General features: G+C 37.4%; 1 long non-coding RNA gene across 1 annotated transcript in view; it reads right to left on the reverse strand.

Annotated features, from left to right (window-relative positions):
- Window positions 1–24,416: 24,416 nt before the first annotated feature.
- Window positions 24,417–26,767, reverse strand: part of LOC118967850 (uncharacterized) — a 38,104-nt gene continuing 35,753 nt past the window's right edge. The window contains exon 3 of the long non-coding RNA XR_012124169.1: window positions 24,417–24,573. This is a non-coding gene — a long non-coding RNA (uncharacterized lncRNA). The remainder of the gene's footprint in view (window positions 24,574–26,767) is intronic.

Below are 26,767 nucleotides of genomic sequence, written 5' to 3' on the forward strand. Positions count from 1 at the left end.
TTGCACAGAATGATATATGGATAGAAGAGTTTGGAAGAATGAGAAGGGAACAACAAATGGAATTTTGATTACTCAAAAAGTAGTAATCAACTGCCCGTCTCTCTCACTGGGTTGAACAAATGGTATTTAGTATGGACTCCATAGGTGAAAGTAATTGGGAATATAAACTCTTTTGTGGGACACGGAATGTGTAGATTTTCAGTGTGGCAGAGCTACAATTAAGGATTTTTCATAAAGGAAACTTTCCAACAAGGTAATGGTAGTTTTGTAAGTGAAGTGCACAACAAGGAAAAGAAAAATATTTTACTACTATGAAGACCTGAATTTGAATTTCTTAAGAACTACTCAAGTTACCCAAATTCTGGAGCCCCAACTTCTTTATATGAACAATTAATAGTAATAATTGTCTCATAAGGCTGTTGTGAAAATTTTAAATTGTCATTGCTTTTCTTAGCCAGAGCAGAAAAGCAGCCCTGATGAGCAATAGCTATAGAATATAATTGGCATAGTACCCAACCAATTACAGAGTCAACCTATGGAAAATTTGAAAGTACATTAAGAGCCCATCTCCTCCAATGAATGGTGTTTATAATTTACTTTTCTCCTTTTAGTGTGGTATCTTGGGCCCCTGATGTGTGGACCTCAGGACTGTGTACCCACTGTTCTGTTCCCATCCTAGCACCTCCTACGGATCACGTGACATGTCTACTCTACCACTGATTTGCACCACGATTTACTACCAGGAGGAGAATCACCAGCTCTTTTGGACCCTGTCTTTGATGGATACCATAGCTCAAACTGAAAGGAATTCCTATTCCTTTCTTGAATGCAACCAGAAAATAAGTATGATCACAGCTTGCAGTTACCTACCACCATACTTCTCACCCCAGAAAGAAATTAATAAGACTTCGACCATTCCTAAGGAGCTCAAATTAGACATTAATTTACCAGGTGCTCTTGAAAATCATGATTTAGGCACCCAATCCACAGCTGAGTTAATGATCCTTGGGCCACCCAAGGCTTTGTACACATCTTACTGCCCACCTGCATGCCTTGAAGTTACAACACTCATAGCTACTGAGCTGAACTTGTAGGTCTAAGAGATTTGGCATGAGGAAACATCTAAGGCCTATGTAATGTATGCTCTAATCTTGAATCAGTTTTCAATTTTAGACACCTGAGACTCTTCTCTTGCTCTTCAGCTCTGCTTCCAAAGACTGAATCTGCTGTCAAATAGTCTACTTCAGGGATGTCTCTCTCTTCATGGCTAGTTCAGTAACTTTTGTATTATGTCCTTTTACTCTCTCATGCCTCCCTTTTTTCAGATCTTAATTCTAACCATTAAAGGAAGGCAGGTTTGGGGAATTTAACATAAACAGGGAAATTATAAAGTTACATAGTTCCAAAACACTTGACTCGCATTCCAAAGGCAACTAGCAACCTCATTAGAGGTCTCCCAACTTTTAATTTTTAAAGAGGAATTCACCCTCCCTCCTACCCCTTGTCCATTTATCCTTCAGAAGAGGATATGACTTATCTTCCTTAAATGTCCTTCCTTCTCCCACAAAGATAACCATCCATGAAACAGAACAGAATATTCCCACAGGCTTCAAGTTGTGAATTTGCATCTCTAAAAACGGCCAGATCAGCTTCTTGACTAACAATTTCCCTGGCTTCATACCTTTCCTGGAAATGCTCTGTTTGGGGCATCTCACAAATTATAAGGACATTTTTTTGTTCATAGTACTCATAACAGCCAATATTTTACATTTTCTGTATGATTGGTTAAATTTATAATATGTACATTTTTGAGAATAGGAATTTTGTCAACGTTTTGTTCATCTTTGTGTCACAGCATTAGCACAGTCATTACCTACAACACTTAAGAAATATTTCTGAAGAAATGACAAATAAATGAATAACATTAATGATTGTTCAGTCATACATGCATCCATAAATGGTTGGATAAGTGAATTTTTTTGTGAAGTAACACTGAGAACTAGATGTATTAAATAATATTTTAGCTGAGAAATAGAATATGTGAACTGCAGAGGGTACAAGAGAGTTGGCATCTCAGGAGGAAATAAAAAATGAACAAAGAAAGTGGAGGAAGAGATACACATACAGACACACACTAGCGTTTTGTTCTGATTTATTAGGTACTATGTTAAGATATTACTTGATTTTAATTTAATAGTGGATCAAAACTCATTTAAGTTTCTCTCAATGATTATTACAGGATCTATTCCCAATAATATAGACAGAGTAAGACAGTCTTCCTTTCCTTATTTCTGTTCATATTAGTTGAAACAAGTAAAGATGAGATAAAGGAGAGGGTAGAAAGAAAAACATGTTCTGTTTCCTATCTTACAAGATGAAACTTTGGAAGGAAGCATTTTGGAGAACCAATCATCAGAAGACCTGGGTTTAAATTCAATCTTTGGCATTAATTAACTCAGCTTCCTTGGGAAAAACACTCAGTCTCCATCGCACCAGATTCTGAGGCCATAAAATGGTGGGAGGAGGCAGAAGGTAAGCTCTGCCTTGCTCTAAAAAGTGCATTCTAATTCTTAGTGTGACCAGTAAGTTTGGCAAAAGAGAAACATCAGGGGTCCAAACGTCTCAGACTCTACGGACTCAGTCCAGGATATTTCTGGCTAATTCATTAGTACTGCATTTTAAACTCCTGATAGTGCAGTTTATTTCTTTTGTGGTTTACTGCCCTGGCTCATTTTCAATTTATAATTTTTATTTTCCTCCATAATTATCCCTTGAAACAATTCTTAATTTAATGGAAAGACAATTGGCATGGGCCTTGGAAAAATAAAGTTTCTTATCCTTCTACTAAAAAGCAGTTCTCTAATTTCAGGAAAATGACTTCATTATTTGAGACTCAGTTTCCTTTTTTATTCACCCATTTATTCTGTCCACATGTATTTATTGACTACGTACCAAGTATTAGACACTCTTTCTTCATCTGCAAAATAATATTTGACTAGAGTCCTATACATCCTAGGTCACTTTCAGTTCTTCAATAAAATGTTTTCCCATTTTGTTTCTGATTCTGTTTCCTTTCTCTAAGCTACAAACTTAAGGTTGTCCCTTAAGGAACCATCAGGATACTGATTTCTCCTTAATTTTCAGAGGGCTGGTTTCAATTCTCTTCTCTTTGATAGACTAGACTTTGCCTCTGTATCCTTATTCAAATTCCTGCCTGATAGAGCTCACATAGCCATTCATTTCAAAGCCAAAAGGAGATAAACATTCAAAAATAATTTGAAAACATACAAAGTAGTATAAAATGAAGGATTATTATCACCTCCAAATTAAAGGGATAAGAAAAAGCCATTCAGGTTCTCCACAAATTCAGTGTTCCTGGTCAAATTTCTCTGAGTTCTCACATGATTAACTAGATTCAAAGACAGGTGCTGAGACTGTGGATGAACTTCAACACCACAATTCAGACAAAAACAGTTTTAGAAGTCAAGCCTATTTTGAGAAAATATTGATATGCTGCCAAGCTTCTCTGAAATAAAAAATTTGATTACTTTTACTCAAAATTTAATGCTAATTACGAAAATCCACGTTCCAACCTTTCAGCAGAAAGCTGACTATATTTGGTTTTAAATGTAAACATTACTTCCTGCTTTGCAAAGAAAATAGCCAGCATCAGACCATAATTACCTCAACTTCTTACTATGTATCAGCTACAGAGGAATCTGTTCCCATTCCTGTCCCTCCTGTCTCAGGAACAATGATCTCTCTCTCTCCCTCCCCCTCCCCCCCTCTCTCTCCCCCCCCCTCTCTCTCCCCCCCCCTCTCTCTCCCCCTCTCTCTCTCTCCCCCCCCTCTCTCTCTCCCCCCCTCTCTCTCTCCCCCTCTCCCTCTCTCTCCCCCTCTCCCTCTCCCCCCTCTCCCTCTCTCCCCCCCTCTCTCTCTCCCCCTCTCCCTCTCCCCCTCTCCTCTCTCTCCCCCCCTCTCTCTCTCCCCCTCTCCCTCTCCCTCTCCCTCTCCCGCTCCCTCCCCGTCCCCCTCTCCCTCTCCCTCTCTCTCTCCCCCTCTCTCTCTCTCTCTCTCTCTCTCTCTCTCTCTCTCTCTCTCTCTCTCTCTCTCTCTCACCATCGCCCTGTATCCTGTACCCTCCTAGCTGTTCAGTCATTCAGCTGTATCAGTCCTCAGCCTTTCAGTTTGTATCTTTAGTTCCCTCCATGCTGACTCCTTACGCCAGTGCTAAAATATTCTAGGGTCTCTCCCTTTTAAATTAACTCTATGGAAAATATTTATTCCCCTCACTACAGCCTAATCTCTACCCTTCCCATCATAGCCAAGCCTTCTGAAAGGCTAGTATATTACCACCCATTCACTCTGAAACAGTTATTGGATTTTCATCCCCACCACACTCCCAAATCTACTTTCACTTACTTCAGGAACCTACCTTAATTGCTAAATCCATAGACAACACTCTCTACTTCCCTTGTTCAACTTCTCAGAAGCAGTTGATATTTTTGAAGTCTATCTCCTTTATAGCATTTCTTCTTGACTGTGGAAACAGCATCTTCTCCGGTTTTTTTTTTTTTTTTTTTTTTACCATCTCAGGCTTTTATATATTCTTTTTCTTAATAGCTTACACTTTCTCTGCTCATGCCTCAGATATCAGTTCCGTATGTCTTACCAATGGTTTACAGACTCAGACAAGTTCATTGTGGATTCAATGAGACTGAAAAAGTGACAGTGAAACATTCTTGGAGTGAAAGGGTTTATACCCAACTTGATTTCCACAGTGGCAGGTCAAGTGCTAGAATCCCGTCCACTTCAGAGCAAGTCTGCATGCAGCAAGCCAGTCTCTGCCTCTGGGCCTCTCCGCCCCCGCAGCCATCTCAGTCTCTGCCTTCCGCCCTTCTGCAGCCTTGCAGCCTTGCAGCCATGCAGCAGCCCAGAGCCCTGGGCGGAGCTCTTTATATAGAGTCAACAACAACATAGTGCCCACCTGTGTGTAGTGAGCAAGCCAAGCAGGGCCAGGTGAGAATCCTGGCCGTAGGAACCTTCACTTTTTCTGCACCAAAGTTATTTCTCTTGGCTTTTTTCTCTCTTAAAACTGTCTTTTCAATTCCATGATATTGACTCACATTTCTTCACCCTCCTGAACTTCACACCAATCTATCTGGTTACTGGATAAAGCCACTTGAATATCCCATGGTCTTCTGAAAATAAACATTTTCTTCCCTACTGCACACATTACAAATGCCCTACTGGATTTCCTCACAGCCCTTCCCAACAGCTTTTTTTTTTTTGGTATCATTAATCTACAATTACGTGAGCAACATTATGGTTACTAGACTCACCCCATCACCACTCCCCACCACATACCCCATTACAGTCATCGTCCATCAGAGTAGTAAGATGCTGTAGAATCACTACTTGTCTTCACTGTGTTGTAGAGCCCTCCCTGTGCCCCCACACACACATTACACATACTAATCATAATGTCCCTTTTTCCCCCTTGTCCTTCCTTTCCAACCCATCCACCCCAGTCCCTTTCCCTTTGGTAACTATTAGTCCATTCTTGTGTTCTGTGAATCTGCTGCTGTTTTGTTCCTTCAGTTTTTTTCTTTGTTCTTATACTCCACAGATGAGTGAAATCATTTGATACTTGTTTTTTTCCACCTGGCGTATTTCCCTGAGCATAATACCCTCTAGCTCCATCCATGTTGTTGCAAATGGTAGAATTTGTTTTCTTCTTATGGCTGAATAATATTCCATTGTGTATATGGACCACCTCTTCTTTATCCATTCATCTACCAATGGACACTTAGGTTGCTTCCATTTTTGGCTATTGTAAAGAGTGCTGCAATAAAAATAGGGGTGCGTGTGTCTTTTTCAAACTGGGCTGCTACATTCTTTGGGTAAATTCCTAGGAATGTAATTCCAGGGTCAAATGGTATTTCTATTTTGAGTTTTTTGAGGAACCTCTATACTGCTTTCCATAATGGTTGAACTAGCTTACATTCCTACCAGCAGTGTAGGAGGGTTCCCCTTTCTCCACATCCTCGCCAACATTTGTTGTTCTTTGTCTTTTGGATGTTGGCCATCTTAACTGATGTGACGTGATATCTTATTGTGGTTTTAATTTGCATTTCTCTGATGATTAGCGATGTGGAGCATCTTTTTATGTGCCTGTTGGTCATCTAAATTTCTTCTTTGGAGAAGTCTGTTCAGATGCTTTGCCCATTTTCTAATTGGATTATTTGCTTTTTGTTTGTTGAGGTCCATGAGCTCTTTATATATTTTGGATATCAATCCTTTATCGGATATATAATTTATGAATATATACTCCCTTACTGTAGGATGTCTTTTTGTTCTACTGATGGTGTCCTTTGTTATACAGACGGTTTTCAGCTTGATATAGTCCCACTTGTAAATTTCTGCTTTTGTTTCCCTTGCCCGGGGAGATATGTTCATGAAGAAGTTGCTCATGTTAAGTCCAGGAGATTTTTGCCTATGTTTTTTTCTAGGAGTTTTATGGTTTCATGACTTACCTTCAAGTCTTTGATCCATTTTGAATTTACTTTTGTGTATGGGGTTCAAAAATGATCCAGTTTCATTCTCTTCCATGTAGCTGTCCAGTTTTGTCAACACCAGCTGTTGAAGAGACTGTCATTTCCTCATTGTATGTCCATGGCTCCTTAAGAGACTGTCATTTCCTCATTGTATGTCCATGGCTCCTTTATTGAATATTAATTGACCATATATGTTTGGGTTAATATCTGGACTCTCTATTCTGTTCCACTGGTCTATGGGTCTGTTCTTGTGCCAGTACCAAATTGTCTTGATTAGTGGGGCTTTGTAGTAGAGCTTGAAGTTGGGGAGTGAGATCCCCCCTGCTTTATTCTTCCTTCTCAGGATTGCTTTGAATATTTGGGGTCTTTTGTGGTTCCATATGAATTTTAGAACTATTTGTTCCAGTTCGTTGAAGAATGCTGTTTGTATTTTGATAGGGATTGTACTGAATCTGTAGATTGCTTTGGGCAGGATGGCCATTTTGATAATACTAATTCTTCCTAGCCAAGAGCATGGGATGAGTTTCCATTTGTTAGTGTCCTCTTTAATTTCTCTTAAGAGTGTCTTGTAGTGTTCAGGGTATAGGTCTTTCACTTCCTTGATTAGATTTATTCCTAGGTATTTTATTCTTTTTGATGTAATTGTGAATGGACTTCTTTTCCTGATTTCTCTTTCTGCCAGCTCATCATTAGTGTATAGAAAAGCAACAGATTTCTGTGTATTAATTTTGTATCCTGCAACTTTGCTGAATTCACATATTAGTTCTAGTAGTTTTGGAATGGAGTCTTTAGTTTTTTTATGTACTATATCATGTCATCTGCAAATAGTGACAGTTTGTCTTTTTCTTTACCAATCTCGATTTCTTGTATTTCTTTCTTTTGTCTGATTGCCATGGCTAGGACCTTCAGTACTATGTTGATAACTGAGGGGAGAATGGGCATCCCTGTCTTGTTCCCAATCTTAGGTGAAAAGCTTTCAGCTTCTCTCCATTTAGTATAATGTTGGCTGTGGGTTTGTCATATATGGCCTTTATTGTGTTGAGGTCCTTGCCCTCTATACCCATTTTGTTGAGAGTTTTTATCATAAATGGATGCTGAATTTTGTCAAATGCTTTTTCACCATCTATGTAGATGATCATGTGATTTTTGTCCTTCTTTTTGTTGATGTGGTGGATGACGTTGATGGATTTTCAAATCTTGTACCATCCTTGCATCTCTGAGATGAATCCCATTTGATCATGGTGTATGATCCTCTTGATGTATTTTTGAATTTGGTTTGCTAATATTTTGTTGAGGATTTTTGAATCCATATTCTTCAGGGATATTGGTCTGTATTTTTCTTTTTTGGTGAGGTCTTTGCCTGGTTTTGGTATTAGAGTGATGTTGGCTTCATAGAGTGAGTTTGGAAGTATTCCCTCCTCTTCTATTTTTTGGAAAACTTTAAGGAGAATGGGAATTATGTCTTCTCTATAGGTCTGATAAAATTCAGCAGTGAATCCATCTGGCCTGGGGGTTTTGTTCTTGGGTAGTTTTTTTATTACCATTTCAATTTCGTTGCTGGTAAATGGTTTGTTTAGATTTTCTGTTTCTTCCTTGGTCAGTCTTGGAAGGTTGTATTTTTCTAGAAAGTTGTCCATTTTTCCTGGTTTTCCAGCTTGTTTGCATATAGATTTTTATAGTATTCTCTAATAATTCTTTATATTTCTGTGGTGTCCCTCGTGATTTTTACTTTCTCATTCCTGATTCTGTTTATGTGTGTAGTTTCTCTTTTTCTCTTAATAAGTCTGGCTGGGGACTTATCTAATTTGTATATTTTCTCAAAGAACCAGCTCTTGGTTTCATTGATTTTTTCTCTGTTTTATTCTTCTCAATTTTATTTATTTCTTTTCTGATCTTTATTATGCTCCTCCTTCTGCTGACTTTGGGCCTCCTTTGTTCTTCTCTTTCTAGTTTCAATAACTGTGACTTTAGGCTATTCATTTGAGATTGTTCTTCCTTCTTTAAATAAGCCTGGATTGAAATATACTTTCCTCTTAGAACTGCCTTCGCTGCGTCCCACAGAAGTTGGGGCTTGGTACTGTTGTTGTCATTTGTCTCCATATATTGCTTGATCTCTGTTTTACTTTGGTCATTGATCCTTTTATTATTTAGGAGCATGCTGTTAAGCCTCCATATATTTGTGAGCCTTTTTGCTTTCTTTGAACAATTTATTTCTAGTTTCATACCTTTGTGATCTGAGAAGTTAGTTGGTATAATTTAAATCTTTTTTAATTTACTGAGGCTCCTTTGTGTCCTGGTATGTGGACTGTTCTGGAAAATGTTCCATATACACTTGAGAAGAATGTGTATCCTCCTGCTTTTGCATGTAGAGTTCTGTAGATGTCTGTTAGGTCCATCTGTTCTAGTGTGTTGTTCAGTGTCTCTGTGTCCTTACTTATTTTCTGTCTGGTGGATCTGTTCCTTGGAGTGAGTGGTGTGTTGAATTCTCCTAAAATGAATGCATTGCATTCTATTTCCTCCTTTCATTCTGTTAGTATTTGTTTCTCATATGTTGGAGCTCCTGTGTTGGGTGCATATATATTTATAATAGTTATATCCTCTTGTTGGACTGACCCCTGTATCATTATGTAATGTCCTTCTTTTTCTCTTGTTCCTTTCATTATTTTTGTCTGATACAAGTACTGCAACACCTGCTTTTTTCTCTCTACTGTTTGCATGAAATATCTTTTACTATACCTTCACTTTTAGTCAGTGTATATCTTTGGGTTTGAGGTGAGTCTCTTGTAAGCAGCATATAGATGGGTCTTGCTTTTTTATCCATCCTATTCCTATGTGTCTTTTGATTGGTGCATTAAGTCCATTTACATTTAGGGTGATTATCAATAGATATGTACTTATTGCCTATGCAGGCTTTGGATTTGTGGTTACCAAAGGTTCAAGGGTAGCTTCTTTACTACCTAACCATCTAACTTTAACTCTCTTATTGAGCTATTATAAACACAGTCTGATGATTCTTTATTTCTCTCCCTTCTTATTCCTCCTCCTTCATTCTTTATATGTTAGGTGTTTTATTCTGTACTCTTTTGTGTTTCCTTTGACTGCTTTTGTGGATAGTAGATTTTATTTTTTGCCTTTACTTAGTATTTCGTAGGCCTACTTTCTTTGCTGTGATTTTATTTTCTCTGGTGACATCTATTTAGCCTTAGGAGTGCTTCCATCTAGAGCAGTCCCTTTAAAATACCCTGTAGAGGTGGTTTGTGGAAGGTGAATTCCCTCAACTTTTGCTTGTCTGGAAATTAATTCCCTCCTTCAAATTTAAATGATAATCATACAGGATACAGTATTCTTGATTCAAGGCCCTTCTGTTTCATTGCATTAAATATATCATGCCATTCTCTTCTGGCCTGTAAGGTTTCTGTTGAGAAGTCTGTTGATAGCCTGATGGGTTTTCCTTTGCAAGTGATCTTTTTTCTCTCTCTGGCTGCCTTTAATACCCATCCTTGTCTATGATCTTTGCCATTTTAATTATTATGTGTCTTGGTGTTGTCCTACTTGGGTCCCTTATGTTGGGAGATCTGTGGGCTTTCATGTTGTGAGAGACTATTTCCTTCCCCAACTTGGGGAAGTTTTCAGTAATTATTTCTTCAAACACACTTTCTATCCCTTTTTCTCTCTCTTCTTCTTCTGGTACCTCTATTATGCAAATATTGTTCCATTTGGATTGGTCACACAGTTCTCTAAATATTCTTTCATTCCTAGAGATCATTTTATCTCTCTCTGCCTCAGCTTCTCTGTTTTTCTGTTCTCTGATTTCTATTCCTTTAATAGTCCCTTGCACCTTGTCCAGTCTGCTCTTAAGACCTTCTATCAATTGTTTCATTTCTGTTATCTCCCTCTGGACTTCATCCCTTAGCTCTTACATATTTCTGCTCAGGTCCATCAGCATGGTTATTACTTTTATTTTGAAATCTTTTTCAGGAAGATTAGTTATATCAATCTCACCAGGCCCTCTCTCTGGGGTTGTCTGAGTGATTTTTGACTGGACCAGATTCTTCTGCCTTTTCACGGTGGTCGCAGGCAGATGTCGCATGTGTCAGCTGGGAGAACAAAGTCCCTTCCTGCTTGTTGGTTGCCTTGCCCTTCTCTGCTGCCTGTGCCATATACCCACACACCAGGAGCAGTCTCTCAGATAATCTCCTGAGATGCCATGGGCAGGGTGGCCCTTGGACTAGCCTAGAGCACCATGGGTGTCTAGGCCATGGGGGGGGTATTCTCCTGTGAGAATGGCACCCCTTTGTGCCTTCTGGAGCTTGCTCTGGCTTCTGATGCCTGTGCCAGTTACCCACACACTGGGAGCAGCCCTCGGGTAGCTTAGAGCACTGTGGGGAGTCGCTGCCACATTAAGTGTGTTCTCCTGAAAGAACAGCACCCTTTGTGCCTTTCCGACCTTGCTCTGGCTTCTTCCGACTGTCCTGGTTACCTGCGCACTGGGAGGAAACTCTGTGTGGTTGCTGTAGGCAGGGCCGCTGCCTGACTCCTCCACAACTGTGGTGGGTCAGCCAGTCCGTTTGCAGCACCAGCTTGGGAGAACGAATGTAGCAGGCTGCTTATTGCTGAGAGGGGCTTTGGGGCTGCTTTACCCCCCTGGGATTTAGGGAGCCCGAAGTTCAAGATTCCTAGCCTGCTGGGCTGAGCGTGCTGGGATGATTTTTTCCAGCTGTTGAGCCCTTGTCCCTCCAAGAAGTCCAAAAAGCGCCCACTTTTCTTTTGTCCCGGGGAGCTGGCTGTGGAGACCCGCTCGCAGTCTCCATCTTGGATTTTACTTTGCTGTTTCTCTAATATCCAGTACACCATGCAATGTGTGTCTCTGCTCCCAGTGCAGATTACTAGGGCTGGTTATTTAGTAGTCCTGTGCTTCCACTACCTCCCCCTCTGACTCTTTTCCTCCCACCAGTGAGCTGGGGTCAGGGAAGTGCTCAGGTTCTGCTGGGTCATGGCTTTGTATCTCACTTTGTGAGATGCTGAGTTCTCACAGATGTAAATATAGCCTCGCTGTTGTACTGTATCTTCTGGTCTATTTTTTAGGAATAGTTGTATTTGTTGTATTTTCAAAAATATATATGGTTTGGGAGGAGATTTCTGCTGCCTTACTCACGCTGCCATCTTGAGCCCCTTCTGCCAGCTGCCTTTTAAGGTTGCTGTATGCACTCACACAAAGGTGGGCTTTCAATGGCAAGCACCTGTGCTTTCATTGAGTCACCTGTGGCTCTCCTTAGAGGAAGGTGCTGTGGATCCTTAAGCTGCTCTGCCCACAGATGAAATAAGTCAGACCTGCCTGTGAGATTCCCAACCCCCACCACCTGCACAACAGTTTACCAATAACTGTGAACACAGGCATATAAAAGTATAGCTCCCTTGTCTCAAGTCAGGATATCTGTGCAGCTTCATATTCCAAGAAATCCCTACAAGAAGTTTTCCTAAGAATGCATTTTTACTGAGCTTTTCTCCTATTCCTGATCTGCTTCCCCATTTCTATGTGAGTTTCCTCTGGCAATATTTTCTCAATTAGCCCCTAATATACAAATCCTTTACTACTCATTATCTGCTTCTGGAGAACTCAACGTAAGCCATCCTGTTCAAAAAACCCTTCCATTAATATAACAACGAAGAAGAACTGAAGGAACGAAATAGCAGCAGACTCAGAGACTCCAAGAAGGGACTCGTGGTTACCAAAGGGGAGGAATGTGAGAGGGCAGGTGGGGAGGGAGGGAGAAGGGGATTCAGGGGTATTATGTTTAGTACACATGGTGTGGAGAATCACAGGGAAAACAGTGTAGCACAGAGAGGGCAAAAGGTGAATCTGTGGCATCTTGCTACACTGATGGACAGTGACTGCATTGGGGTATGGGTGAGGACTTGATAATATGGGTAAATGTAGCAACCACATTGTTTTTTCATGTGAAACCTTCATAAGAGTGTATATCAAAAGGACCTTAATAAAAATTTTTTTAAAAACCCTTCCATTTTCTTCTTTTTAGTTTTGGTTAGTGATGTTATGATTATCCCTTTTTTTCCAAGCTAGAAATTTAAGAGTCACCATCAAATACCTCTGTCTGGATTACTAAAAATATTCTTAACCTTGTTTCTGTGACATGAGACTTCATAGGTCATACTCCTTATCCACACTGCTGCTGCCTGAAGGATCTTTCTAGTACAGACATAATCATGAGTCCCTCATAAAATGACTCTTTCTTTCCATGACTATCTAAATAATATGCAAAGTCCCTAGAATGATACACAAAATCCTCCATGGTCTAATGGAGGTCTAACTCCAACAGCTATTTATTCATGAAGAAAGCATTTATTAAGTGTGGCATACAATAGAGAGAAAGAGAGATGTGATCTCTGTCAAATGGAGATGCTACAAAAATTAAGCAAGTAATAATAAACATAGTAAGGGCTGTTCCTGGTAAAAATACAGGTTACTATGGGAACTTCTAGTAAGAAAAATAATGAAGTTCACATTTGGGGAAAACTTTGAAGAACTCTTAGCCAAAATCTGAAGAATGAGAAGAAATTAAACTGGCAGAGAACACATTCAGTCCCAGTGAGAATAGGACTAGCATGTGTTAAACCCCAGGGTAGAAAAGAGTATGGTGGATTTAATGATAAGACTAACATTTATTGATTAACTGTTATGTTTCCAGGACTTTTCTAAGTGTCTACTATATTTATAATCTTATTTAATCCTCACAGTTGTTTCATGATGTTCTTATTGTTTCCATTTTTAGATGCTAAAATTGATATACAAATTTTTCAACTATAAAATTTTCCCAAGATCACTCAACTAATAAATGCAAGAGCTACGATCATAGGCATTACACACTATTACCTCCTCACTCCTGCTCTTCAGGAATATGGAACAACCTAAAATTTCAAAAATATACTAAGCTTTCTCTCTCTGTAATATCATACAGCAGGTCATCCTAGTCCCAAAATATTTGCATAAAGGTTAAATTCTGTCCCATATTTTCCTGAAATATATTATAGTTTAACCAACGAAAAGTATCATCTGCCTGAGTTACCAAGTTACAAAGAAAGAGGACATATTTCAGGCAGAAGACTAGGCCTGGTTAAACCAAGGGGTTGGGACTTCGACCTGATGGAAGGAAATATACACAGATCTCTGGGTTGAAAGGAAAGAAGAAGGTGATCAGTGTTCATGAATGGAGGTATAAAAGACAAAATTTCCCAGCTTTCCAAGTTGGAGTCAGACTAAAGCATATATGCTAACAAGTAACTGAAAACTATTTTTAATGCCTAAATTAAGATAGTAGCACTAGTGTAGCATGCTACAAATCGAAGATACTCCAAGGAATCCCAACCATTGTCTCACCAAACTAGAATAATCTGGTCCAAATAAGTTCCATTTCAGCTTGATTTTTCTCTACCTTCACGCATTATAAGAAGAGAAGGAACTGAAAAAAGAAGAGAAATCCACTCACCTGTACCTCATAATTCATTTAACAAATTAAGTGAATACCTACTATGTCCAAGGCATGATGCTAGATGCTCCATATATATTGATGAAAGATGGTTGAGGTCCTCCCTCTGTGATATTTACTAAACTGAATGTGCAACAAAATAACAGGGTTCTCTTATTACCCATCCCCAAATTTCCAATTCTTCAAGTTGCCTGAGACATGACTAAATATAATTGTTAAATAAGTGAATTAATAAATTACCACAGCCTTTTATTGGCATGATACATTAGACACCCTATGCTTTACCTATTACTTGACAATTCACTTCCTGAGAATTTAAAAAAATATTACATATTCCATAATTGCATTCTCACTATCCCACCCCATGTATAGAGAATAATATCACTATTGTGACAGAGATCAACTATTATGCTCTTAGTATACCATAATTAGATCTGTGTGCTCCCTTCTTCATTTTCACAGGGCTTATTCAGAAATAACTGTTTCACAGTAATTATCATTGACCTTGATATGATCCTCCCTTCAAATACATTACACCTGATACATCAATTCCCCAAATTATCAAAATCTCAGAGCAATAGAAAGATAAATAACCAAAGAAAAAAATTCATTGAATAATATGACCCAATGACCCTCAAACAGAAATGCAAATATGCTTTTCCTTGGCTGCTAAAGACAGTAATTTATTTGAAATGCCGGGTCTAGAGTGAACATCCACATTATTGTATTGCAAGAGCATTGCATTAGCTCCCAACATGCACTAGAATAGGGTTATATTCATGCAGCTCAAATTGGGGTAGGTAATTACTGTCTTGCTAATTTGATTAGTTAGGTAATCATATCAACTGGATCAACAAATATTTCACTTATCCATATGATCAAATTAAACAGACTAGACTTAGTCTACTTGGTTATTTCAGCTGCCTTGGCCACTAATGTACATACTTACAAGATTATATCGTAAAATTATTAGTTCAACCATAACAGTTAAATAGGACTTTCTGAAAACATAGCCATGGTTTACATGTGCCCAGGACTACTTAGTAGTACCTTTGGCAAAGGGAGAATTGTATCTATTATCCATAAATTTAGTCACAGAATACTTATTTTTCTTAGTCTGATGGAATTTTTGACTGAATTATACAGTTAAGTATCTCAGTTTTCTATGCCCTTTGAAAGTGAGTGTCTAAGCTGACCTACCCTAAAATGATTCTGGAAATGAAATAGCCAAGCTTATCAAGTCTGTGGCTGAAAGGAAACATAAGAATCTACAACTATTTCTATAGTAATGCATGTGAACATGTAGACACCGAGATGTGTTTCCAGGGAATGCCAGTATGCTTAACAAACCCTTAACTAAAGTGAAGTTAAAGCATATAATTCTACCAGTTAAACCTGACAGGCATTTCAAACTTGACCTTTTATTCTACAATGAAAATAATATTACTTTTCATGAGGTATTTAAGATCAATTAAAAGAAAAAGATAGTTTTCTCCCTCAATGTAAATTAAGCTAGAGCTAATATTCTGCATCTGTTTCAAAAAGAAAGCCAAGTGCTTGTAAAAGAAACAAAACGGCGGCCTATATTCCTTCTTTCCTGTCTTTAAAGACTCAATATTAAACTTTTTTTTAAATGACAGAACTAAAGTTGGAGTATACAGTTTAAGATGAGGGTGACTGGTGTGACTTCACTATAAACAGCCCTAGCAAACAGACAACAACCCAGCCCACCTTGGAGGCGGGGCAGGGGGTACAAGTCCACACGCTAAGCCCTTTATCAGTTCCCAAAAATCCTCAACTGCCTATAAATCCCCTAGACAACACACCACCCCAGGCTCTCTTGTCCCCTCCTGGTGTGAGCCAGGAGCTCTGTCCTCTCACTGTGTCTCTCAATAAAAGCCTCTCCCTGGCTCTCCTACCAAAAAAAAAAAAAAAAAAAAGATGAGGGTGATTGAGTCCTCCTAATACCTAACAACTGAACCTTAAAACTAGACAGATGTAACAATCTGATTATGGAGATCTGGACTGGGCCTCAACACCTGCTGTTCCCTGGCAGAGCAGAAGAGGACGTTTGTCTTTACAGGGATATGCACCTCTCCATGAAGAACAAGGCAGAAACTGAGCTCAGCACCTTGGGTTCAGAAAAAGGGCAGAGAGAGGAAAGGAATGAGGTATCAACTAAGTGCCCTCTTGGAAGGAATCATCAGAGGGGGAAAGAAACCTTCTCATTAATGATGAATTAATTCCTTTGTGTCAAATAACAAGAGAAGCTTAACAATTAATAGATAATATAGCAAATGATATTAAAAGAGTATGCAAAAAATACCATGTTAGTATAGAGCATCTATTTCAAACTGGGAGTGAAGGTAGAAAGGATATAATGACAAATATTTAGCTGTTATAATTATCTAAAAAATTGAATAAATATTTTATTCCAGGCATATCTTATAGATGGAGAAACTAAAACTCAGAGAGTATAACTTTCCTAAATCTCATAGTAAGTATAGAATCAGGATTCAAATTCAGGTTGGTCTGATTCCAAAAACCTTTATGCTTTCTTAATGCCAAAGAAAACCACCTTTTAAAATTGATAACTTATAAAAATGCAAGTGTCCAAAATATTTTTAATGATAAATTGTGGAACAAAAATTTTAATACCAAATAGATCCCATATTTAGAGCCAATCCTGAGAATACAGCATAATAAAAATGATTAGATTTAAATGAAGATTATTTCAGGAAAAGGGAATGAAGTAGCTAAAAACACTTTATCCAGGAGTATTATTACAAAATTCACATATTTTCAAGTTTTGAATGTTTTTGTTTATTCCCTGAAAAAGCAGATGCTGAGCTTTATCACCTGTGTAGAATAATCATAATAAGTGATATTTTCCAATTATCCTAAAGTGACAAAATTTATAAGCATTCCTATTTGTATTTATTTATTCCATTAACTTAAGTAGAACCATCACTTTTGACATCCTAAAGCTGCCAAACAGGGAAAATTATCCAGAAAAAATATCTGCTAAAGATACTAACTTTGAGATTAGATACTACTTTGAATAAAGCAGCATTTAAGTTAGCATCAAATTATGAAATATGGAGGATAAATCTTAGAAAAAATGTGAAAAACTTACACACAGGAAATGGCAAAATATTCCTGAGGTAGAAAGGACTTAATAGAAAGACACACAATATCAATGGGTCGAAACATGCAACATTGTTAAAATGTCAGTTCTCTGCAAATTTATCTATAGATCCAATACAATCCCAATCAAAATTCCAGCCATCTAGTTATTGTGAAATTTGATAGGTTGATTATAAAATTTTACAAAGTGGAAGGATCTAAGAATAGCCAGCGCAGCTTTGAAAGAGAAGAACAAAGACAGAAGATTAACCCTGGTATTGCCCTCAAGATAGTCAAATAAAGCAATGGAATAAAAGATAATCCAGATAAACCTATAGATGATAGATAGATAGATAGATAGATAGATAGATAGATAGATAGATAGATAGATAAATAGATAGATGGCTGATACTGACAAAGGTGGAAAGGTACAGTACCCAGAGGATAGCCTTTCCAACATGCAGTGCTAGAATTGGATATCCATATGCCAAAAATAAACTTGAATATTTTCTACCAAATATAAATTTTAACTCAAAATGAAAAACAAATATAAATATAAAACCTAAACTGTAAAATGTCTAGGAGAAAATTTTTGTAACCTTAGGTTAGTAAAGATTTATTAGATACAACAACAATCAATAAAAAAACAGATAGAAAAACTGGGCTTCATCAAAATTTCAATTTCCTGCTCTTCAAAAGACACTGCTAAGAAAATGAAAAGACATGCCACAATCTGTTGGAAAGTATTTGTAAAGCATATATCTGACAAAGATATTATCTAGAACAACTAGAACGCTCAAAACTCAACATTAACAGCACAATAATTAAGTTTAAAAACTGAAAAGAAATTAATGAGAATGCTTGATATCTTGATCTAGGTGATTGTTACATGAATATAAACATACGTCAAAATTCATCAAACTGTACACTAAGCTTTATCACCTGTGTAGAATAATCATAATAAGTGATATTTGTCCAATTATCCTAAAGTGACAAAATTTATAAGCATTTCATGGCATGTACTTCAATATAAAAATAATAAATAAGTAAATATTAAAGTGAGTAAAATATTTGAACAAACAGTTCACCCAAGAAAATACAGTTGATCCTCATTGTCCATTGTAATTACATTCTATAAAATTACAGCAAACACTGATTTAGGGAATACTAGCTTGGAGAAGATATCTGGCAGGAATATGGCATAATCCTGCAGGACATAGCATACACCTTAAATCTATAATCATAGATGATGTTGTGTTCCCAGTAGGGAGAACACATTGCAATATACCTTCCCCAAGCTTGCCCCTCAGCTCTGTTTCTAAAATGCTGTTTCATCATTCTATCAGGTTAAAAATTGTGACTAGGGCAAATACCATAAAAGGCCTTAAGAGTGTTGTCTGAGACTCTGTGCAAGATATGCATACCTGTAAATGAAATATATCAATTTAGATCCAAGTGAATCTAATTGTCCCCAAGGTACAAGTTGGCTCGCTGTGAAACCCCCAGTTTGAGGTTTGTTACATATTTTTCAGGTTGTATAGTCAACAGTAGCAATAGCCTTCGTGAGCTGGTTCTACCCATAGCCTCTCTCTCTCTGCTACCATGGCTTCCCTGATCATAAGTCCATTGTGCTAGCACCAGGCATGGCTGAATCCAGAGTCACTCAGTAAATTCATTAAATCAGTAGTCTCAAGTATGATGTTAAACTATCCCCTAAACTAAAACTCTATCAGTCATTATACTTCCTTCTTAGTAGTGGAAGGTGTGTGATGAAATACTTTATACCTTACATCAAACAGGGTGTCTCAGTATGCTTCAGATCACTCAACCCCAAAAATTTCACTGATGTGTCAAGTCCATGAATTTTCATTGAATTTATCTTGAACTCACTGGAGCTCAGATGCCCCAATATACCTGGCACATGTTTACATCTGATCCCAAAATGATATTCTGGGAGAGTACAGGTCCCTTTGGACTATATAATGACAGCAGAATAGTTAACATAGCCCTTGAACAAGTCCATAAATAAATACTGCTGCTGGTCCCGTAAGACTATAAACTCTTTCTGGGCTAAGGATGGAAAATTATTCATTCATCAAATCAGTGAGCCAAGGACTTTGACAAATACAGTCAATATGTAGATTTTTCCACTGGTAGAAACTTCACATTTACCATGAGATTATCAAGCTTCCCAAAATGTTGAGAATCACTGTTCTAAGAAAATTACCCTTACATTGTCCATTACGAAGAGGTGTTATTAAAGCTTCAAAATCTTTTTGACATTCTAAAAAGCATCAGGCTAAGCAAATTATTCTAGGTTTAAAAAAAACCTTAAAGAGGTCTATATGCATGGCTTTAACATTCTCCCCATTATCTCCTGGTGGTATACTATTTGTCTGGCCTCTGCTATCAGTCTCCTTTTGTAAGCTAATTTTCCTGCATTATTAAATGTTAGTGTAACAGACTGACTCATCAGAGTAAACTTTTCCAAGCCCAAGTCTCCAATAGCCAGTAACTTTCTGATGACACACAAGTAAACATTTATCCATCAGCCTCATTTGCAATGAGCTCCTGAAATGTATAACTAACTGCTTGCTGAACATTTTTATTTAAATGTCCTGCATTATATTCAGTTGAACAGCTCCACAATTGAACTTACCTCTTATTACCCCTTTCTTTCTCCTCCCCAACTCCCTAAATGTTCCTATTATGATACTCCAATTACAGTAGAAAGCAATAATATTCAAAGAATTGTCTAAGTTAGAAGGATAAAATTTATCTTAGATGCCTCCTTATTGTTGATTTCCCACATCCAATCAGTGTACACCCTGAACATTCCATCTTTCTTAAATATGTGAATTATCTACTTCAGCATTTCACTAATAATGACATAGCACTAATATTCATTAGTATTTCCCTGTCATAAAATTTTTCTCCTTTCTTCCATTATGTCCTCTCCTTCAATCTGTCCTCCAAACTTCTACAAGGAAATTTCTCAAATGCAAATGTATCAGTCTCCTGCACAAATACATAAATTTTCGTATAAAATTCAAACACCTAGCTAGATACATAAGCTCTTTATAATCTTATCAGTGTATTTCTTGCAGCTTCCCCATATTTTATTCTTGGCTGTAGCTTAACTAAAACATGTACAGATTCCTGAAAGGACATTTCAGGTTTATGCAGTGGCATCGTCACATAAAGTTTGGTCTTCCTGAAACTCTGACTTCAGCCCCTGCTTCATATCGCTAACTGCCGTTTGTCCCCCAACACTCAGCACAGTGGTCATCCATCCTGGTAAGCCTCTCCCAACTTAACAAAGGGATCTATACTCCCATCCTTGGAAAACCCTCAAGACCCACATCTTCAGTCCTTAACATAAGTACTATCATCATTAATTTCCTCATCCTTCAACAAATGGCAAAACAAGTCATTTCTTACACTGGCCTTTGTGTCAACAGAAAATAGGACAATGATAGTAATTAACTGTACTCAAATTTTTTTTTGCAAAAGAATGTAAATCCAACCACCTTCAAATATCAAGAAAAGTATTCTAGAACTCATTCCTGCCAAGACTCACTAAGCTAAAATGTAAAGAGAAATGTAATTGGATAAAACCAAGTTTAGTAAATATCACTTAATTTTTAAGACAATTTTTAGAGACATTTTTGATTTACAACAAAATTGAGATGGCAGTAGTACAAAGAAATCACATGCCCTCTGCACCCACACGTGCATAGCCTCCCCCATTATCAACATCTCACCAGATTTTACTTTTCTGTTTTGTTTACCAACGATGAACCTACATTGACACATCATAATCACCCAAAATCTGTGCTTTCCCTTAGGTTTCATTCTTGGTGTTGTACATTCTATGGATTTAAACAAATGTCTAATGACATATACCCAGTATTATATTATACAGAGTGTTTTTCACCTCCCTAAGAATCCTTTGTGCTCTATTTATTTGCTCCTCTGCCCTCTCACTTATGACAAACACTGATTTTTTTTATTCCATCCATAGTTCTGCCTCTGGAAATAATTGGAATCATATAGTATGTAGCTTTTGCAGATTGTCTTCTTTCAATTGGTAATATACATTTAAGTTTCTTCTGTGTCTTCTCTAACTTGATAGCTCATTTCTTTTTAGCACTGAATAATATCCTATTGTCTGGATGTAACACAATCATTGAATTTTTATTATGTGTTCTCCCTGGTTTCACACTCTTTTGCATTCCAGCATCTTTTGAAACTCCTATTCATAATTCCTACTATATTTTTGAGAAAGGCATATTTTTGTGAAAGGCAACTGAGCAACTACCTCTCTTCTTCTAGTAAGTATATTATTGTTTTTCCAAATAGATACTACAATTGAGTAATACTTCCTCGAGTTATCTTCTACAAATTTGCTATCATACAGTAATATTTTAATCAAAAACTATATAAGTTCTATTCTCTCTTTCAAATATCTTTCTTTATTTATAAATTATAACATAAAAGGAAAAGGCCCAACTAATATTAAAATATGTTGCACTGTTTGATTTTCTCCTATGAGTATTCTAAGCTATGGGATATACCATAAAAGATGGTATGATTTATATGTGACATAGTTATATATTTCTTTATATCTTCTACTCATTCTAATTTGAAACAAAAATAAATTCTCCTGAAAAGCTATAAAAGACAAGACGTTTATTTATAGTATTTGGAAATAGTTTCTTTTTGTTACAAGTTTTTTTCTTTCAAAATTCACCAGTGCCAGAAACTTTTCTAAGTCTTAGGAGACAGCAGTGGACAAAACAAAGTCTGCTCTCACAGAGCTTACATTATATATGTGTGTGGTATCATAAAATGATAAAAGTAATGGGAGGGGGAACATCAGGTCAAGGGGAGAAAAAATAATGGAGCATAAGATATAATTTTTCTTAAGGAAAGTTCGTATGAAATTGACTCACAGAGGAGACCTAAAGCGGATGAGTGACCAAGCCAGTCATACAGCACTCTGGTGTAGAGTAATGCAAGAATAAACAATGCAAAATCCTGATGACAGCTTGATCTATTTATGGAAATGTTAGAAAGTCATCGTACCTAGAATAAAGTGAGCAAAGAGAGGAGAGGTCAAATATGAGATCAGTTTGGTAACTAGGGGTCAACTTATTTAGGACTTTGAAGGTTATAATTACGTTTGTCCCCCAACACTGCCGTTTGTCCCCCAACGCTCAGCACAGTGGTCATCCATCCTGGTAAGCCTCTCCCAACTTAACAAAGGGATCTATAATCCCATCCTTGGAAAACCCTCAAGACCCACATCTTCAGTCTTGGATTTTAATTTGAATGAGATGAGAAGGCTTTGGCATAGTATGATTTAAATTTAAATATCACCTTGATTGCTTTACAGTTAAAAGATTTTAAGAAGACAAAAAGAGCAAGGATGGAAACAAGAAAGCCAGTAAAAAGGCACTAACGCATGTGAGAGATGTTAGTGGTAGAGGAAATGCTGAGAAACAGGCTTGACGAGCGGACATACAGAGTATGGATGTGGATAAAATGTGAAAGAAAGAGGAGCACCAAGAGTAATTCCAAAGTTTCAGTCTGAGCAACTTAAAGGATGGAATTTCAACTTAGAGAAGTGGGGGAATTCTAGGAAAGAACAAGTTTTGAGGAATGGAAATCAGTAGTTTTGTTTTTAACCTACTAGATATCTAAAATGTTGGGCAGGCAGTTGAGTTCATTGGAGAGGACTAACCTAAAGATACACCAGTTGTGGCAGACGTTATTGAGGCCTATGCACATCCATCCTATCAGCATTACCCATTTTCACTTGCATTTATCCAACTTCCAATGGTCAATATTTGTGATTCAGCTTAACGGCTTTCTCTAGCCATTGGATTGCTTTATACATGTGGCAGGCGAAGTGACAGGGAACTGAAGTCCCCCAGGAATGGGCTAAATCTGAAGTATCTGCTATCTACTAGCAACCAGAATCTGCAGTGGAAATAAAGCTCCAGTTCCCACAATGGTAACTTGTTCAAAAGTGCACCATTTATTGGTGCCATCCCCTCCTTGTCTCGCTTTCGCAAACTTCTACTCAGGTTTCCTGGGATCATCTTCCAGGCTTGGTTAGTCTGGTTTTGGTACCATTAAGTACTATCGGATGTAAGTACTATCACAGCTACTTGCACTTGAATTTTTATCTCAGGGTCTGTTTCTGGGAAAGCTTAAACTAAGACAGCAATCATTAGCACATTAGCATATGGATAATATCTAAAGTTGTAAGACTGGATGAGATCAGCTGGGGATTAAGTTATCAAAGAAAACATACCCAAGGTGTAAGTCCTGAATGCTTCCCATACTTAGAGGCCAGGAAGATGAGAAGGAACCAGGAGAGAAGACTAAGAATAAAGAGCTAGTGATATACAGAGGGGAAAAAAAATAGTAAAAGGTGGTGTTCTAAGAAAGTGATTAAAGATAATATCGCAGGAAAGATGGAATGATTAAGTACCAAATGCACCAATCTGGAAAAACAGTGATAACCACAAACAAACTATGGAATTTGGCCTCAGACGAGAGTGGGCATTATTTAAGAATGTCCATATCTCAATGGATAAAAATTAAAATGAAAATTCAAAGTCTCTTTGCTACTGAGTTTTTGTGTCAAATGGCTGGACAGACATAGACACCTTGCTGATAACAACATCATATTTTTATCTCCCAACAGTCCCTTCTTGCCTAAAAATCTTTGATTCAGTTAACTATCCAACTACCTGCTAATAAATAAAGACAGGAAAAGGATAATGCAAAGGGGCTGACTGGGAAAGCAATGTCCTTGAGAGCATAAGAGGCATGGAATCCAAAAAAAAGTGTTTTATTTGTTGTTTCGTTTGTGAGTTTGTCTTTATCTGTTCAGAGAAGATGCTTTATCACAGCTATCTTAAGTATTATCACTCAAGCATAATTATGTATTTTATATGATTTTATATTATTTATAAACATAATTTAATATGCCTAATAAAGTAGGCCCCCAGTTAGATCATCACAGATTCAAGCACTGCAATTTATCTTCAGATGCACATGAGTTATCTCACCAGTAAGATAACATTTTCAGTTTCTTTCAACAGAACAGCAAATTTTCAACTGAATTAAACTATAAGGAAGCAAGAAGGCTCATATAATTGGAAAGTTTAGAAACATGATTGATCTTAGATAAGGTTTATTTGTGTGGCTCAAACATAGTGAGTGGAACTACTACCTTCCTCATTTCTCTTGGTTGGCCTCACTCTGGGAGGCCTCCAATGCTGGTCCCAAAACAGTCTCCAGGTTATAGTTTCTTGTTCATATTCAGTGGGGTACAAAACTCCCATAGCCAAGTATTTCCAGCAAAAGTCCTGAAATTAATTACAATTTAGTTGGCCTTCTCAGAACTAACTCATATTTCACAGAGCATTCACAGAATTAGAGCAGTCAAGGCCCGCCAAGTCAAGATCAAGGCTAAAATGCGGTGGTACTACACAAACAGAACTAACAGTACTGCTATCAAAGGAAAGGTTAATTAATACTAAAGGATGTGTCCACTGCGGTACCTGTAGTCAACACCAGAAGGATCGCATTAGTTACAAAACAACATGTGAAGTCATAATTAGGGTCCACTCTGTACCTGCACAGAGCAGGCAAATGGAAAAGAAATGAAGTGCCAATTGTATTTGTATGAACAGCTTTACTACTCAGTGACACTCAGAGTGACTGTAGTCAAGCCACTTATAAAAGAGGTCCCTTGCCAGAATGAAACGGAGATTTTATACATATACGTTTGTATGTGTCTGAGAAAGAGAGCGAGAACACTCAGCTGAGTGATTTTCTCACCCTTCAGAAGATAAGGTAGAAAAGAGGAAGAAAAACTCTACGATAGATTACTATCTCCAACTAGACCGAGATCATCAGGAAAACTTAAAAGTCTACTTAATAAACAAATATTTTTTGAGCACCCATGCTCATGTATTAGGCATTAGTAATGTCCCAAAGAAAATGTAGAACATATCCTACTTAGTGGGGGCGTACACACTGTGAGAAGAGAGATAAAAAATAAAAAGATAAACACATTGATTAATGAATTAATTAGATAACAAATAAAACACAAATAGTATTAGGATGAAATGAGTGATACACTGAAAAATTAGTGATATGAGGGAGAGTGACTGATGGTTGTTGTAGGCTGGTGGTCAGAGAAGGCCTCTCTGAATTAGGAAACTCAAGCTGAGTTCTAAAATGAGTTAGTCCATCCAAAGATATGGGGGAAAACCAGATTCAGAAGGAAGAGATCATGCAAAGCACCTAAATTTTTATGTTTCTGTAACAGAAAGATCACAGTGACCACACTGTTCTGAAGAGAAAATTGTATTATATGAAGTTGAGAGCAATAGCAGGGGACAGAACACACAGGGGCTTTATAGCTGGAAAAAGGAATTCAAATTTAATATGGGTTTAATAATAAGCATAGGTTTAAGGAGAAGGACATGATCTAATCACTGTCTTAAAAAGGCATTGAGGTTTTTGTGTGAAGATTGGTTAATATAAGGGAAAGAGTGGAATAAGAGGGCTAAAGAGAAGTGTTGTTCTAGTTTATGTAAAATATGATTATGGCTTTGATGGAAGAGGCAGCAAGTCTTGGCATATGTTTTGGAGGCAGAGCCAACAGACTTGTTGATTGTCTTGATATGGGGAATAGGCTACACAGAGGAATCAAAGTTAACTTTTAGATTATTTTCCTGACCTAGTGGATAGATTAAGGGGCCATTTATTTGGAAATAATGGAGGTAGCAGATTAGGACAGGGGCAGCAGGCATCAAGAATTTTATTTAGCTATGGTTATTATCAGATGCCTGTAAGGCATCCATGTAGCAATATTCAGTAGAGAGATATGAATCTGTTGTACAAGGAAAGATCATGAATGGAAATTCAGATTTGGGAGTTATAAGTACATAAAAGGATACTGAAAGACATTGAAATAAATTAGTCAATCCAAGGAGAATTTAAGCCAAATCTTGAGAAACTATATATATGGAAAAGAGAAGAGTCCATGAAATAAATGTTACACAGAGGAGGAGAAATCAGCAAGATCCTGGAAAAAGGAGTTAGACCACTTTTTAAAGCCAAGAAAAGAAGAAAATTACAAGGTGGAACTGTGAGAGTCAAACACTGATCACAGAAGGCCAAATAAATTAATGACCATTGAATTCAGCAACATGGATGTCACTGTTGACCTTGACAAGTGCTGTCTCAGTGATAAGATGGGGCAGAAATCAGAGGAGAGTAGGTTGAAGAGAGAATTTGAGGTGACTTAAGTGCCTACATAGACTATAGTAACTCCATTTTTAAGAATGGGTAACAAAGGACTATTTTTATAAGAAAGGATATACTAAAGCACGTAAGTACATTGGTGAAAATTATCCTCAAAAAATTTATTGGAGTATTTATCACTTACCAAGTATTCAGTTTCTTCCTTCATCAATCAAACATTTGGATGAATAAAACATGTAGTATGTGGTCCAGGATGCACTCTTAAAATGTATATTATGGAAGTTG

This window comes from Manis javanica, chromosome 2 (assembly GCF_040802235.1).
Source record: "Manis javanica isolate MJ-LG chromosome 2, MJ_LKY, whole genome shotgun sequence".
NCBI classification, from domain to species: Eukaryota; Metazoa; Chordata; class Mammalia; order Pholidota; family Manidae; genus Manis; species Manis javanica.